General features: G+C 34.8%; 1 protein-coding gene and 1 pseudogene across 7 annotated transcripts in view; one reads left to right on the top strand and one right to left on the bottom strand.

Moving 5' to 3' along the window:
• Positions 1–17905, top strand: part of LOC149242876 (UV-B-induced protein At3g17800, chloroplastic-like) — a 307875-nt gene that overhangs the window by 8486 nt on the left and 281484 nt on the right. Inside the window, exon 1 of one of the 6 annotated variants that reach the window (XM_089374384.1) lies at positions 11732–11865. The exons of 4 other annotated variants lie outside the window; for them this stretch is intronic. The gene's annotated coding sequence lies outside the window, so the exon portion shown is untranslated. Of the gene's footprint in view, positions 1–11731; positions 11866–17905 lie in introns of those variants that run through there. One more of the 6 variants, XM_089374383.1, reaches the window with a different exon arrangement.
• The window catches only part of LOC149242877 (putative inactive kinesin-like protein KIN-7B), a 42080-nt pseudogene that overhangs the window by 3775 nt on the left and 20400 nt on the right, over positions 1–17905 (bottom strand). The window lies entirely within an intron of this gene.

Genomic DNA, 17905 nt, shown 5'->3' on the forward strand with positions numbered 1-17905 from the left:
CGCCTTCATGTATTTTGCAGGCAGGCACAAACGTTCCTTCCCCACTACTGGCTAGATGATCAATCATTAGTCCAGCAAAGCATGCATACATGAGTCAGCAACACCAAAAGCAAGGATAGCAGCATCCAAGGTAGCATCCTCGCCCGTTTGAAAATGGTTTTTGCATAATGGGTTCAGTTGTTTGTCTCACCCAATGTTTTAAAACTCCGACTCTAACACTGACTCAGTCGAGGGATGACTCCAACTTCGACTCCGACTTGGTATCGACTCGGCCGGCTCGATTTCAATGACTCAGTCGTTGTAAAAAATACATTAAATATTTATTTTTTTTTATAAAAAAAACATAATTTTAAATATTTTCATTCATGTTTCCAAACACACAACATTAGAATATAGATGGAAGACAACATATGATCAAAGTAGGCTCATGAATATATCCATTATATCAAAATGGCACCCAGTGCACTGTCCAATACATACATGATCAAAGATTCAAAACAAAAACACATAACCAAGGAGGCTAGAAATAGCCTCTACAACAAAAGTAAACTGTGACCAGTACTACTGGGCCACTGGCTAGTAGCTACTGCCAAAGAAGCCAAAATCATGTGGATCAATCTCTGGATCATCATCAGAGTCAGACAGGGGGCCCCATGGCTCTTCCTCATCATCATCTCCAACTGCAACTGTAGAAGTGGTAGCACTAGCAGGTTGTGCAGCAGATGCAAGCTGAGATAGAGAAGATATGCGGTTGCACTTTTGTCGTGGCTGAGCAAAGGAATCGCCTGCAACTGGAGTCCTTGCTGGCTGTGAGGCTAAGGCTGGTAGTACACGTGGATCGGGATCTGCATTCAACTGAAAATCATGTTCGAGTGATGCCTCCCTATCTAAATCAAAATCAAGATCCTCATTAGAATCAAACTCTGCTGGATGACTCTCCACTACCCAATCTGATATTGGATCAATGTCTTCCAACACAATGGGATCTGAATTAGGTCTTTTTTCAGCAATTGGTTGCGTCTGAGTTGGAGGTTGTATTGGACATAGACTAGATCATTTAACCGTTTTTGATCCAAACGGTTTCTCTTGTTTGTGTGAATCCTCTCAAAGACAAACCAATTGCGCTCACACCCAATAGCATTGCAAGTTTGACTCAAAATACGAATTGCGAACTTCTGCAATTCAGGACAATGGCCACCAAAAGCCTCCCACCATTGTGCTGCAAAAAACATAGTAGTGTAATGAGTTAGCTCAACAAAATTACAAATTATATCCAACTTTCAAATTATAAACGATTTAACAAAATTAAAAAAAAACTATTAAGAATTTGAAAATTGAAATTTTTGTTTACCTGGCTTATCTGCTTCTCTTGCAATCTTTGCTAGGTTCTTCCCAAAGGTACCCGAGGCATGGCTGAAGGTCGTGACCTGTCGGTGTATCTCCAGCTGATCAGACTCTAGTGGGATCATGTGATCAATGCAGTCAATAAGTCCATCTCTAACCTCCCCCCTCAAAGCTCCTGACTCCTTAACTTTATAATGATACCGTGGGTTCAAAAAATACCCAGCTGCATGTATAGGGCGATGGAGTTGATTGTTCCATCCTTCATCAATGGTTGCCCAAATGGGCCCATACTTAGCCACTTTATCCTTGTATGCCCTCTTTATTTGCTCCTTTGCTTGATCCATAGCCTCATAAATGAAGCCCATAGCCAATCTTTCCCCATCCACCAACTGCAACACCTTAACCAGTGGCTCAACAAGCTTCACAATCTCTGCTGCCTTTCTCCAAAAACTTTCTTCATTAACTTTCTTTTTCAATTCTTTGCCTTCCAGTTTGTGAGACCAATTGCTTTGATTCCATTCATCACTGGAAAACATCTTTTGCAAGTTTCTATTTTGGGAAAGCATAGATTGCAATGTCAAAAAATGAGTAGCAAATCTAGTGATGGCAGACTTAATAATATCCTTGCCCCCAATGTGTTTCCTCATGAGGCTCAAAATCCATGAACGATTGTAGATAAATTTTGTTATGCTTTTGGCATGATCTACAGTGTTTTTGACCCATTCTAATTTTCCAATATCCTCAAGCATGAGGTCTATGCAATGTGTAGCACATGGGGTCCAAAATATGGTCTTGTGTTTTTCCTCTAATAGTTTACCAGCAAGAGCATAGTTAGAGGCATTATCTGTGATGACTTGAACAACATTAGCCACCCCCACCTCCTCAACAACCTGATCCAATAGCTGAAACAACAATTGCCCATCTTTTATCTTATCAGATGCATCAACTGATTTTAAAAACATGGTTCCCTGTGGGCAGAAGATAAGAAAGTTTATGATGGTATGGTTTCTTTGATCAGTCCATCCATTTGACATGATGGTACATCCTGTTCTTGCCCATGAGTCCTTGAAATCTTTCAAATACTCATTAATGGATGAAATTTCTTTCTGAAAACGATACTCCCTTAGCTCATGCATAGTAGGGCCTTTGAAGCCTTTTCCAGCAGCATGTATGGCATCAAACATAGGCTCATAATATGGTGAATGCGAAGCATTGACGGGGATATCAACATCATACCACCATCTAGCTATGTAATCACAAGCAGCTTCCCTCAATTCTTTCTTCCAATGGTCATCTAAAGTGGGCTGCATTTGACTTTACTAGCTTGAGGACCATGTGCATCTGATGGAGAGGAGGGAGTGAAATAACTTTTGATATTCATATCACCCTTTTTCATTCTACCCTTTCCCTTTTCTTGAATATAATCAAAAGAGGGAGGAACATATCGGAAAGGGTTGGATGCATCAGTACGAGGGATAAAGGAAGAATCCTCAAAATCATAATGGGGGTTGGTAGCCATCATTTTTTGTATTTGCCTCTAACTCTTTTTGCCTAGCCTTATCTTCTTTAAACTTCTCAAAGCTAGCTAACAATTCCTTCCTAATATCCCCAATTTCTGGTGAGGTACATGGAGTAATTTGGCTTCTAATCCCCGCCAAATGTTGTTTCAGCCTATTAATGCCCCCAAGACCTTCCTTAATTTTTCCTATGGCAAAATGTGCAATGCATTTGACTATCAACCATTTCAACATATGCCCAAGCAACATCTTTCACTCTAGGTACCATTTTTTGACTTGGAAATGAAAGCAAACAATCTGAAAATGAAAAAGAAAAAACATTGATTCAATGTTCATGTCTTTCACCAAAAACACTCTTTAGGATTTCTAGATATGCACCTAAAATTTAATAAGCAAAAACAGATTTGTACAAGTGAAAAAAAATACCTCCAGGCACAAACTGCCTCCTCAAGCTTGCTCCAAGAAACCAACTTCTCAATGCTGCTCCAAATGGCTGCCCAAGAAGCTCCTCACTCCAACTACAATGCTTGCCCAAGACTCCTCACTGCTGCTCCAACAACAAACTCAACAACTCCTCACAAACTCTCATTGAAATTCTCACTCAAATGCATGAGATGGCTGTGAGAGAATGAGAGGAGTTGAGTGGGTTAAATAGGGTTTGGGAGAGGGGAATGGATCCCAAAGACCAACTAACCAATTAATGAAACCATTTGGAGTCCGCCACACTAAAAAAAAACATAAAAAAAATTGCGTTTTTGGGGGTTCACTGGCCGCTGTCTGTGACCCAGCCGGGTTGATACGGACTCGGCCAGCCGAACCGGTCTAAAGGCTGAGATGATTTTTTTTTATCGGCTTGGACAAACTCGGCTGAATCAGTTCCGAGTTGGCCGGGTTTAAAAACAATGGTCTCACCCTACCACATACGCTTGTGCTGGTGGTGCTTACTCAGGTGGTGGTGCTTCCTCTGCTACTTGTGCTGGTGGTGCTTACTCAGGTGGTGGTGCTTAGTCAAGTTACCTAGGTGATGGACAATGACTCTAATGGACAATGACTTCGGTAAACTTCTAATGACTATGGTAAGCTTCCAAAAACATAGATTACATATCAATGTTTAAATTCAACAACTTAGTTAAATTCGGCAACTTAGTTCAATTCAACAACCTAGTTAAATTCGGCAACTTAGTTCAATTCAACAACTTAGTTCATGATTACCTTATTCAGACGAAACTGATGTTGCCATATTGCCAGTATCGCAGCCATGTAAGCAACTATGCAACTATGTATGCAGCTATTAAGAGTTCTCCTCAGCTTGAACTTGGGTTAAGAGCAATTATCACAATTTATTGTGCTGGTTAAGAGCTTTCCTCGGCCTGAACCTGATTTGTGGGGTTTGTGCTGGTTAAGAGCTTTCATCGACCTGAACTTGGTTTGCTAGCCCACAGATTTGTCACTAATCTATAGATTTGTCACTCATCTATAGCAAATGCCTGGTACACGTCCATGGACTGGTTGCCAACGCGTGTGACTACAAGGAATCATCTAGTTTCTCATTGTTGTTGTTAAAATCATGGTTTTATTTGCAAGCCAAATGATCAAACCGTTGTTGCTGCCTATGCTGTTTGTATTCTTAAGGCCCTCGTATCTGGATTTGAAGGCAGCAGAAGCCGAACTACACCGTGGGTTTTACAGAAACAGCTGTCCAGAGGCAGAGGCTTTTTGAAACGCAGATCATGTGAGCCTGCCGCAATAACGTAGTAATGAACCTGCTCAGTAACGTAGTAATGGAAGCATGTCCAACCCACCATCACATGGTAACCTGCCTGGGCCACGGCACAAACATGCACTCACATGCAATATAGATGTGCGGTGAAATCGCCATGTGGTGTAGCCAGGTGTAGCCAGCAACCTGTGGATGCTTATATGGTTATATGTTGGTATATACCAGCATGTTCCTGAGAGCTGAGCTAACATTTAATGTCCTCTAATAATGCTAACATTAGTTTAGGTTGTAGTATTTACAAGTTTGAAAATATCAAACAAACAAAAATATAACCTATTGTTTTAGCTTTGGTCCAGCTTCGGTCCTCGGGAAGAGGCCAAATAACATGATAAATTAATATGTCTCTAAAAACTTTGTTTATAGCTAATGAGCCAGAACTAAAAACAGCTCAAATAATACTAGATTCTTCGTTTCCGATTACTATAGTCCATGCCGAGACGGCAGGGACTAATAAGAGGGTTGATGGTGAAGTTTATATATATATAAATAAGAGGTCGATGGTGAAGTTCTAATTTTTATTTTATATATATCTATATATATATTAATAATTTTTATTTTATATATATCTATATATATATTAATGGTGAGGTTCCCATAGTTTTAAAGATGAATTAGTTTTTTCTAACTTGTTCAGATATTGCAACGGCCTCATACCGTAGGTGTTTATGTTAGGCGTGTTAAGGAGTTTCATCATGCTCTAGTAACAACTCAATTTTAATGAGGAGAGTCTCATTAGAATCTGTTTAATAATACAAATTCCCTGATAAAGTGTAAGTAGCCTATCTTTTAATCTACAGTGATCAGATTATAATAATACGATTTGTCAAGTAACTATATAGATTGAGTAATTGAGGTAGGCTGTTAACTTTTTCACCATTAATATTATATTCCCAAATACATATTTAATTATTAAATTATTATTCTTAAAAATAATAATACAATTTGATGATTCAGATCCTTAGCAATTTCAGTGACAACTTACTCCGAAATTAACTTTGGCAGAGAAAATTGAATGTGGATTCTGAAAGTGAATGGCCAGTTTGATGTGTTCAGATTTTAGTTAATTCATGAACACACTGGCCGTTCCTAAGTGTTGCTAGCGAGAATGACCTTTAACTAAATTTAATTTGGATCTTCAAAATCTTTTTGGAAGCAAAGGGGATCTTTATTATTGGAATCTGGGCATTTCAAATTGCACTCTGCTGCTGTTGATTGCTTTTCAATGTTAAATTCAGGTCACAGTTTGACCAGACCCAGCACTGTCAATGGTCTTTTTGAGTACCGGCAAGAAACTTCTAAGAAATTTAGCTAACCTAATTTATGTTTTTAGTCTGAAAATCGACCTATATATAATGTTAAATAAATATCAACGGTGCCAGTTGTGGATGAGTGTGTAATAGCTTTGAAATATGGACGAGGTCAATGCATTTCACCAAACGTTTAAATCCTTGAAAACAAGGATGTGGACACTCATTATAAATCAAAGGCGTGGAAAATCATGTAACAAGGATCTGTCTATTACATGGGTTGGGTTGACGCTCTGTAACAGGGAATTGGAGACATCCTTGTAACAGGCAATGCTGCCCAAATTCTGTTGGTGGACACATGGTGCATCCCCTAACGAGTTAAGAGTATATTATTCGGTGGCGCAGGATACGCATAGCAGGGTCCACAGCTAATGTTGAGAATTCAGGCCCCCCTACTAGCCTCCCTGTATTGTATGGCATATGATATAATGGGTGTAGCTTCATTGTTTTATGCTTTTTCGTATATATTTTTTTTAGTCAAGTTTGTTTGAAATTCTGCAGAAATTTGTTGAGATGATAGGTTTGGATTATGTAGTTTATATAATTTGAATGTTTTGAAATTTTGTTTCAAAGTTGAATTTATTTATATATTGCAGAATATTATTAAAATAATAATTTTATTAGAAATTTAATAAACAAATTTTAATAATAAAAAAAAATCTAAATATCTAATTGGCTTGTACCAGATACTCTGAATTCCTTTATTTAAAAAATAAATGATAAATAGTTTTGTATGGGCTATTTACTGGTTGGTTATGTTCCTGAAGCCCTCGTTCTTCTCTATGTGTTAGCGATTTGAGAATACTGGGGTTTTGCACCTATAGAGTTTATATTAATTTTTATTGTCATTCCTGAAAGTATTTGCTAATCTTAAATATCAATTTAGGGTTTGAACTCTTATTTTTGGTTTATTTTTTTGTAGTCATTCATAAACATTTGTGTCCAAGTTGTACATACTCTGGTATATCACCTTGAATGGGGTGAATTCAAAAAAGATTTGGTAAAAATATTTGTAAGTTGATTTGGGGAAGGAATAAAGATGGTATACATTTGCTTTGAGCTTGGAGGTGTAGAATGTAATGTAATTGAATCTCAATGTGGTATTCATTGGATTATGAATGAGGTTAATAACAATTTACTTGTCACAAAGTAAGATAAAAGGATGATGTTGAGATTTGTATTCATTGAAAATGCTTGCTCATGTCATGAATTACGTTGGCATATTGGCTTCGAGAGGAGAGTCTTAGACGCCATTGGTTCTTGGAAAATCAACAAATTGATCCAGAATCAAGAAAGTATTGTAATCCTCTCGACAAATGTAACGAGGGGTGAAAGAGCCCACTAAGGTAATCATAGTATAGTTGTGATGGCCGTTTAATGTAAGAGTTCACTATGATTGTTGTTATTATAGACCATCATAGACTAACAGTGTACGTTTTTTTGATGGACGTTTCTAATTTATAACAAAATTTATTATATGGACCAGTTTGTTGGAAATAAGCTACCTAAGTGAAGGAATAAGTACAAGATAATAGGAGAGAAAACAAAATTTCAGTCAGCCAGGGAAAACTAAAACCTAAAGGGAGCCTAAGAGAAACAAGAAAAAAAGTAGTTAAATAGAGAATATATATTAGAATAGTATTAAAAATTAAAAGCATTATATTCATCATATGAGAGATACATATGTGGTGGAGATAGCAATATATAGATGTATACATATCATCAAATGTTATCTGTGTGGTCTGATATTAATGATATGCTAGCATAACCAAACTTATAGAACTCCATGGCCAGAAACTGTGCAAGCGTGGCAAAACTAATGTATCCACAAACTAAGCATATACAAAGAGTACATATGTACAGTATAACAAAAACACGAAAAAGGTATATGATTAACGTTGACCAACATATTATATCACGGGCAAATAACGTTGTGGTATGCCACCATCATGATCATATGAGAGTTCTTGCAAAAGTAGAAGTTATCCAGGAAAGGGCATCACCCTAGTGTCCAAAATATGTTCCTCCATCTTGATCACAATGTGCAACCCGCCCTGCTCATCAAGTAGCCCCCCTCTTCAAGAGTTTGTCTGTGAATTGATTATACTCCCTTCCAATGTGCTCAATCGATGAGCCCTTATATGAAATCCAAAGTTGTTGAACTTGAAAAAGCCATCCTTGGAGTGTGGGTTGGTAAATTTGTGCCCGTACCAGTACATAGTCAATGAGAATCTTGGAGTCCCCAAATATATGCAATATTGGGATGTTCAGATATTTAGAGAACCATAGAAGTCCCCAGAGAGCCATTACTTCTGCCTTTGTGTTCTTGCCACGGCCAGCACCCCAGTGTACCCAAAATTCTTGTTTCGGAGAAAAGGCAATCCAGAAACTGCATCCACAATTATTCCTTTGTCAAGTTCTGTCAAAATAGCCAGCCGGGAAGACCAACTTTGGGCAAGTATGTTTACGAGTGGTATCCTTCGGTCCTTTACCCTGTAGAGTGCTAGTTGAGAGCGCCAATTTGATGTGTTCCAAAACCTGCAATTCAGAAATCCTGTGATTATTGAAAATAATCTTGTTTCTCCATTTCCAGGCCTCCTAGAAAAGTATAGGGGGATGTTGCGCCATGTAGATTGTTGTTTACTCCACCAGATTAGACATTCTGAGATATGGTCAAATTGTTGATATGGGAAGCCGATATGAGAAGCAAGATTTTTCCAGAGTAGAATAATCTTGGGACAAAGTAAAAATAAGTGCATGTTGTTCTCCTCCGCAACCCTGCAAATAACATAGTAACTCGGCCCATACCAATGCCTCTTTTGGAGGTTTTCCCATGTGAGATTTTTATTTTTCCATACCAGCCAAAGGAAAAGTATAATCATAATGGGAGAATTGGATTTCCAGTAGTATGTGAACCAACATACCTCAGTTTGTAATGTCTCCTGACAACAAAGAGAAAAATATGTGTCGACCACCTTATGACTGCCATCCTTCATTTTGCCCTTCCAAGCAATCTGGTCCCTATCCACCACACGACAAACTTCATCAAGTTGCATGTCAGTTCTAATTTGTTCCCATTCTTTGGCCCACTGCCTGACTAGATGTAGTTCCAAAGCCCTTTTCCATATAGGTTGGCAATCTTGCCATGATGAGATGACCTGCTGCCAGAAAAAAATTCCGCGGCTATTTAAACAATGTAAGAGATCTTCAGATATTTTGGAGGCGGCATCAATACCCAGTATATGATCCAGGTCGATGACTATACATTGGTCAGTACCCAGTTTCCATGCCAGATGCATAAAGAAATAACAGTGGATTTTAATGAAGCTGAGCCAAATCGCAGATCCAGTAGCGATCCCGATCCGACCGCGTCTCATCCAGATAGAGAAATCGAAGTTCTTTAAATATTTGCTATGTATTATTGTGCCCCAGGTACCGCCACCGAAAATTCCTCTCCACATAGATTTGAGCAATAGAGCCCAACCAAATCTTCTAAGATTTAGTATACCCCAGCCACCCAGTCGCTTGGGGAGAGTGAGATGTTCCAACTTAGCAAGGTGGAGTTTTCTCTGATATTTCATACCTGGCCAAATGAAGTTTGTCATAATCCTGTTGAGTCTTTTAATAATGGTAAGGGGCAAATGATATTAAGATCGCTGTCTTAGTGATAATTTTTTTATAGGAATTAATAATTATTTATTTGACATAATAACCATTTATCTTAAAATAAATAAATAAATAAATGATTATTATTAACAACAACCAATATAACAAAATAAAAATTTATTCTCGTGGCTATAGATTATAGTAACAATAGTTTTAAAAATTAACATTTCCAGTAGGAGAAAAAGAAAATTTATTAAATTATTAAACTATTAAAACAAAAATTTATAAATTAATTAAATAATTTACTTCTTTATTAATTAGATACTTAGAGTTTAATTATCTATAAATAAAATAAAATTAATCTATAAATCAATAAAATATCTCATCATGTTAGTATTCAATAGCTTAATTAATTGATTAATTAATTTAGTAATAAATAAAAATAAAATTTGATTTTAATTAAATTAAAATAAACTAATTATATTAAAATTAAAAATAAAATTATATACTAATTAAATTTAAAAACTTATTTTAAATAATAAATAAAAATTAATTTAGAAACTAATCATATTATATTATATAAATAAACTTGTTACAATTATTTATTCAATATCTCATTAGTTTTAATTAGTTGTATTAGTATACACTAATTCATATTAGGAATTAATAATTAATTATTTATTTGGCATAAAATTAAAATAATTAAAACTAAAATAATTAAAAATTAAATAATTCATATATGTAGGTTACTCTTTGAACTGGTCGGCTTCTACTAAAATTTATCATTTTTTAGGTTTATATATACTCTGGTCAGAAGATTCTTCTCTCAAAACTATCATTCATAATCTATCATTTTCGGTCCTGATGATGGACCCCCTTTGGGGTTCGAAACGTCGACATAATGAACATAATACTGTGCATAATCCGGATCATACTACTCCAGAAAACTACTACAGAAGCTTAAAGTCTACCAAAACTAGGAATTGTTGCATTTAACAACATTAAGTAAGCATTTCTTAACCAAATCGTACGACAATATCGATGCCTGAATGAGAGTAACAAACGTCGAAATACCCATGTTCTTCAAATTCGTTCCTGTTTTCTTGACTTTTTTGGATATGTCGAAAACAGATTGCAATTTTTTTTCAAATTCGTTTATCATTCTTTAGGTTTATATATACTCTGGTCAGAAGATTCTTCTCTCAAAACTATCATTCATAAATTATCATTTTCGGTCCTGATGATGGACCCCCTTTGGGGTTCGAAACGCCAACATAATGAACATAATACTGTGCATAATCTGGATCATACTACTCCAGAAAACTACCACAGAAGCTTAAAGTCTAACAAAACTAGGAATTGCTGCATTTAACAACATTAAGTAAGCGTTTCTTGACCAAATCGTACGACAATATCGTTGTCTGAATGAGAGTAACAAACGTCGAAATACCCATGTTCTTCAAATTCGTTCCTGTTTTCTTGACTTTTTTGGATATGTAGAAAATGATTGCAATTTTTTTTCAAATTCATTCCCGTTTTCTTAACGTTTTTGGATCCCTAGAAAACAACATTTTCAATCTGTTTTTTGAAACTATTGGTTGTGAGCACACATGAGCATTTGAATTATAGAATATGATGAGAGTTGTGTAGATGTATTGATAAATTACAATAATTGCGCTGTCAGGTGGTCTACTCGCCATATATTTCTGCAACACTTTGGAAGGTGCAGAGACTTATTGTATCCACATGGAGTGGTATTGTCATGTCTCCCCAGAATAAAAATAAAATAAAATTTAATACCACGGCATTAAACTATATTAAAATTGGTTCACATAACTATGTTACATACAGAAATCGTATCCATTTCACTTACGAAAACACTAACTCCATGATCTATACATTAATTCCTGCATTTAATACACTGCACAATGGTTTGGATTATCGAAGTTAATTCTACGGATATTATTTAACTGTTATAATCCTTTGTGCTCCCGAGCGACGATGGGAGCGGGTCTCGGGAAACCCTTCGTCTGCTCCCCATCTGTCCTTCCCACCTCGACAACTCCGCTCCATCAACGATCTTCCACGCTTGAACTCATCCAACGACAAAGGTTTCCTAATACCTCTGATTGTTCATCGGTGAGTTTCATTGTATTATGTTTGGGCAATATAGTGCTGGGTTTGGCCTTCCGGTGATTTACTTGCTCCATGGATTCATCACAGGTTGCCATATGCTACGCTTCTGCGGCTAAGGCATGGCTTATGGACTCTTTTTCAACTGTAGATTCCTCCCGTCGCGCGGCCCTAACAGGTATTCACCATTTCTTTGATAATTTTCTTCGAGTGTGTTATTATTTCATTATTCTGCTGTCAAGGTAATGCTCTTTCCTTTGGTTTGTGTTAGGGTCCAACCCTCACCCCTTTATTTATGTAATAGGGTCGAATCATAGTTATAGTTAGTTAAAGAGTCAATAAAGTCCGTATTAATAATTTTAAGTGGTTGACACGCATTTAAGAAAGGGACCATAGTTAGTTGCAAACAGGCCATGATATTAGATAGATGGTATTGAGAGAACCATGGTATTGACCCATGGTATTGTATGTATGAATCCTATATAAAGGATAAAGACTCCCCATTGAGGAATGTTGTGTCTTATTCTGTAATTGGGCTCTACTCCGCTAGAGGTTGCCTCCTCGAAGAGGCAAGTGAACATTGCTTCCATCTCTGAATAATAAAATATTCGTTGTTTTTCTCATTTTGTTCTGTGTTCTCGGTGGTATTTCTTCGCATATTTGGTATTTTGGAATTTTCTCGTAGGTCAAGAGCATAACAGTTTGTTTCAAGTTCCTCCGGAGGCACCTCAGCGCTCCAGGTAGCATTGCAAGGTGCCTCTTCCGGAGCTCTATCATGGCTTCGTGTTCTGGACACAAATATTTCTTCGGGTATGTGATAGAATCTTTCTTCCTCTGGTAGCCTATAGGCGGCAGAGCTTTAATGGGCTCGGTTATGGATTTCAGTTTAGTTTCACCTCTTCTAGAGCACCCGCAATAGGGTTTTTGTCGAGTTCTATAGTGTTCAAACTTAATGATGTTATTACTCTGTTAATTCTTCTGGGTATGAAGAATAGCTTCGCCCTTCTGAGGCAAACCTCCGTCGATGTAATAAGTTATATTTATTTTAGCAGAGTATAGTTAGCGAGGGTTCCTTTTCAGAGAATTCCTCAGGGTTATTATGAAGTTTATTTATTAATCCCCATGAGGTTACTTTTTTGAGGGTTCCAAACCCTAGATGAGCGCGTTACTATTTTGCTGCAAGTTATGAAGTTCCAGCCCAAACTTTCATTGTAAAATCGCATGTTTAGTTATTAAGTTTCCATTCCGGCTTTTCGTTATAATTTTGCTTGTACAGATAATGGGTTTTTCCTTTCTAAACTATGTAAATTTTGTTTGCACAGTTAATGTGTTTCCAGTTTCGAGCTTTCGCTGTGTATTTACTTCTTCAGTTAATGATATCTAGTTTCGAGCTTTCGTTGTGTATTTACTTGTTCGGTTAATGATTTCTAGTTGTTCAAGCCCCTTTGAATTTTTAGTTGTATTCGAGAGATCATGGTTGCCTAGCTTACTTTGTCTCTGAGTTATAAATCTCAGTCAGAATTCTGTCTCTTGAATTAATATGTTTGATCTCGTCGGATTTTCCCTTGGCAATATAAATTTTAGTTTTCCTTTCTTCTAGAATTATGGTTCGGTGCTCTGATTTGGGCTTTAGCTCCATAGGAGTGGTTTCAACCCGTATCTAAATGTGCCATTCTTTGCTGGGCTTATTTTAAGCCAGGAGGGTTCTCAACCTTTTATGCTACAGGTGTCTTGTGGCTATCTTGACCTATCGTTTACTCTATATTGGCGAACTGCTGCAAGCTTATAAAAATAATTATTGAAGTATTTGTTTATTTGATTGCATTCAACATTTACAATGTTTGAGGCCATTGAACTCGGCCCACTAGTTTATTTCTTGTTTGATACAATGATTCTTCAGGCTAGAGCAATTACTTGAATTAGTCACTTGCATTTAACTGCCCATAACCGTTTTCAGAAAGCTATTGTTTAGCAGTCTTTATTTAAAATAAATTTTATCTAAAGAGAGACCTTCCTTCTTAAGTTCCTATGTCACTTGGAAATCCACTTATTGTTCTCCAGCTTCAAAGGTTTTCTGTTTTGCTACAAAGTTTATCTTTTGTTTTCTTACAATATATATATATATATATATATATATATATATATATATATATATGCGTATAGAATACAATCCACTCTAGTGTCTACAGGCCACATATTTATCTGGTTCAAGAATTAATATTATTCAATATTTTATTTCTTCCCATACAGTTTCATATCCAAAATAAATACAACAACTTAAATACTTACTTGGATTTAGTCTTTAAGACAGTCAGTTGTTGAAGTCACAACTATAATTTATCAAATTTATCCTCCCAAGTTAGTTGTTGAAGTCACAACTATAATTTATCAAATTTATCCTCCCAACCATGAGACTTGCCTTCAGGTCCAAGCCTTCCCTCAAGCGTTTGCTCACAAGACAGATGCCTTCTTGTAAGACTTATCAGTCTTAGTATCTGCAGCTATCTGGTCTCCACCAGACTTAGCTCTCGAACTGTCTGACATATCAGCACAACAGGCATTCCCCTTTCTTCTCTTTTCTCCTTCACTATCTCAGGTACCAACAATTACCCTCTTGATCCTCTTCTTGGAGAATTCATATTCAACACGACAGACATTCCCCTTTCTTCTCTTTTCTCCTTCATTATCTCAGGTACCAACAATTACCCTCTTGATCCCCTTCTTGGAGAATTCATATTCAGGGAAGTAGTTAGGGTTAGGTAACTACCTTACCTAACTTCTTGACATGTGAGAGTTACAAGATTTGTTAATACTCCATATTTGTTTCATTCATAACTTATAAAATCTTAAATGCATAATTTCAAATAATAATAATAAGATCTAGTTTTTGTTTTACTGCGGTAAACAAAATAATTACAATTTTCTGAGGACATCATAGGTATGTTAATTGGTAATATTTCACCATTTTCACTCATTCTTCAAAGTCTAATAGTTAAAGGTTTTAACCCAGAAAATTTTAGTTTTTTTGTTATCAAATTTTGCATATAGTTTTAATTTATTTTTAAATAAAAATATCATTTAAATGATGAAATATCAAAATTCCATTAATAATAATTATATTGAGTTGTTTTACGAAGAATAAATTTGTTTTTAATTAATAATAATATTGAGTTGTTTTACGAAGAATAAATTTGTTTTTAATTAATAATAATATTGAGTTGTTTTAAGAAAAATAAATCTATTTTTATTTAATAATAATATTGAGTTGCTTTAAAAAGAATAAATCCATTTTTAATTAGGTAGACTCTAGTTTTGAACTTGTGACTTTTTAGGAGGAAACACATACTCTTCCCACTCAAGTTGTGTAGTAAAAAAAAAAATTACTTTTTAGTACGAGGGATATATAAAAATAAAAAATGATTCATGGTATTGACCCATGGTTTTAAGAATCTATGGTATTCCTGTGAAAGTGAAATATAATATATTTAGATACATAATTAGCTATAGAAAATTATGGCATTGAATCCATGTAGTTTGTAAAGGTAAAAGGGTGAGGAAATATTGAGTAAAATGTAATAATATTACATTTTAATTAGTATTTCCCTCCACCCATGGCCATTTTTTATTAGGTGAGGGTGGTAATAAATATTTTGCCGAGATGCCCATTCTATAACGGAGTTTGATGGCCGCCCATTCTATAACCGAGTTTGATGGCCATGTGTAAGTATGTCACTTGTCCAATAAATAAAAAATAAAAATAATAAAATTAACTTTGGCTAATGAATTTGAATGGATCATAAATTTACCTTTAACAATTTTTTTTACCACAATAAAATTCTAAATTAAGTAAAATTTTAAACATCTTTACTCTTCACTAAAACCAATACCATTTTTTAAATCAAAGGAAAAAGGTTAATTCAACACAAAGAATAAAAAATCCATTTCCAAAATATTTTAATATTTATTTTAATTAAATATCTAGTTGTCTTTAGTAAGACTTTTTGGAAGTTTTTCTGGTCTAATTTCTCTAAATCCGGCATGAATTTATTGAAATCACGAGCTTGATGGATAACCTTGCACAATCGAAGTGCCCTAGGGGTTTTTCAAGGAGTGGAATCCATATATATAGTGAAAAAACCAATTTAAATAACACTTTCAAGGTTTTGAATCTATATATATAGTGAAAACACCAATTTAAATAATACAAATCAAGATTTCACCTCAATTTTTTCAGTGGATTCGAAAGTCCAAAAAGTAGCACTAAAGACAACTCCATTAAATATTTGTAAAACAAATCTTTAAAAGGAATAAACATATCGTATGGATATATTAGAATTTTAAAAAACATAAATATTTCCATGTCAAAGTTGTAATATTTGAAAATATTAATTTGATCTGTGCTTCATAAATACATTAGATGGATTTAAGCCGTTTAATAATATAATCTAAAAAATAAAATATTGAAATTTTATTATAATTATTATATTAAATATTCATCAAAAAGTCAAAATACCACCTCTACAAATTACACCTAAAAGGGAAGTTTTTTTAATTAGATTCGTGGAAATTGTAATTTTTGTGTTATCAAATTTTGAATAAAATTTGAATTCATTTTCAATTAAAAATATAATTTAAATAATAGACTATCAAAATTTCATTAATAATAATAATTATATTGAATAAAGTTTGAATCCATTTTTAATTAAAAATATAACTTAAATAAAAAATATATCAAAATTTCATCAATAATAATTATATCGAATTTCTTTTATGATGAAATCTATTTTTAATTGAAAATATAATTTAAAAAATGAAATTTTGAAATTTTATTATAATTATTTTATCAAATTTCCATGAAAAAGTCAAAAATTTATTTTTAATTAAAAATATAATTTAAATAATGAAATATTAAAATATCATTATTAATGATTATATTGAATTTTCTTTACGACAATTAAATCCATTTTTAATTGAAAATATAATTAAAAAAAATGAAATATTGAAATTTTATTATAATTATTTTATTAAATTTCTATGAAAAAAGTTAAAAAATCATTTCAATAAAGTACCCTTAAAAATGGAATATCCCTTCTATAATTGTTATTGAGTGCAAAACTTAAGGAAATGTTTGCAGCTTAAGAAATTTGATCCCTCTTGGTGCTTGATAGATCCAGGGTTAAGATTGATCTACACCGATGTATATAACATACTACCTAATAATTAATAGAAAGTTAAACTAGAAAGTGAATTAAACTATTAAAGCCAAATGGTAATTTTTTTTATTTTTTATTTTACCTGGTAAGCTTGACAGATTCTTTCCATTCATTTTCAACAAAAACAAGCAGGTTTTACATCCATATCTATTTTGTAAAGTGACCTCAACCTGCCCATTGGGAAACCAAGTCTGTTGGCCACCTTACCACATTATAAGTCATCCAAAAACAAAAGAGTTTGAGACTATCTATCATAGCTATATAGGTTTGATTGTCCTTAATCCTCCTAGTGACAAGGTAACTGAGACAAAACATCAAAGTCTGCAAATCATTTACTTATACATAGCAAAAATAAAAAAACCAAACTGTGCAAGTCATACTGCTACTCGCCGGACGAGTCCACGGGCATTGGATCTTTTGCACTCAATCCTAGCAATTCGGTGTGCGAGAGGCATGGAATGTGCTTCTCTATGCGGCTGAGATGGACATTCTATTGTTGAATATGAAATTGAATGAGTTGAAATTCCTTGTGAATTTCTTGGAATTCTGTATCAGTCTTGGAAGGGTCAGCAGAGGATGTCTTCATGGCCTTGGACACGATGTTCTTCATCAACCAATAAAGATAAACAATTTGTTTAAATTGAGAGGACCGACCTCTGGAATGGCCAAGGTCTGGCAAAAGCTCCCTCCATTCCTCCATATCCAAATTGGTTCTTTTTGCCTGCTGGTTTAAGTAAGCTTCCCACTCAAAAATTAATTGGCAGATTTGAGGTTGACTATTGGCCTGTCTTGTAGCGGCTACAACCACCCTTCAAAATTTTGGCTTGCACCAATTTCGTTGCCTCCCTTGAGAATTTCACTTGATGACTGCACACACTCGGGCTCACTCCATGAGTTCATGTGAGTCTTTGCATCTGCCTTGTTTGTTCATTTCATTCAAGTTTCTGCATGCTGGTGTCTAAGTCATGCTTGCGACCATGTTCTGGTTATGCTCAAAGTCTGGGC

Source organism: Pinus tabuliformis, chromosome 8 (assembly GCF_031772625.1).
Source record: "Pinus tabuliformis cultivar Carrire ecotype Pingquan chromosome 8, CPIR1, whole genome shotgun sequence".
In the NCBI taxonomy this organism is placed as follows: domain Eukaryota; kingdom Viridiplantae; phylum Streptophyta; class Pinopsida; order Pinales; family Pinaceae; genus Pinus; species Pinus tabuliformis.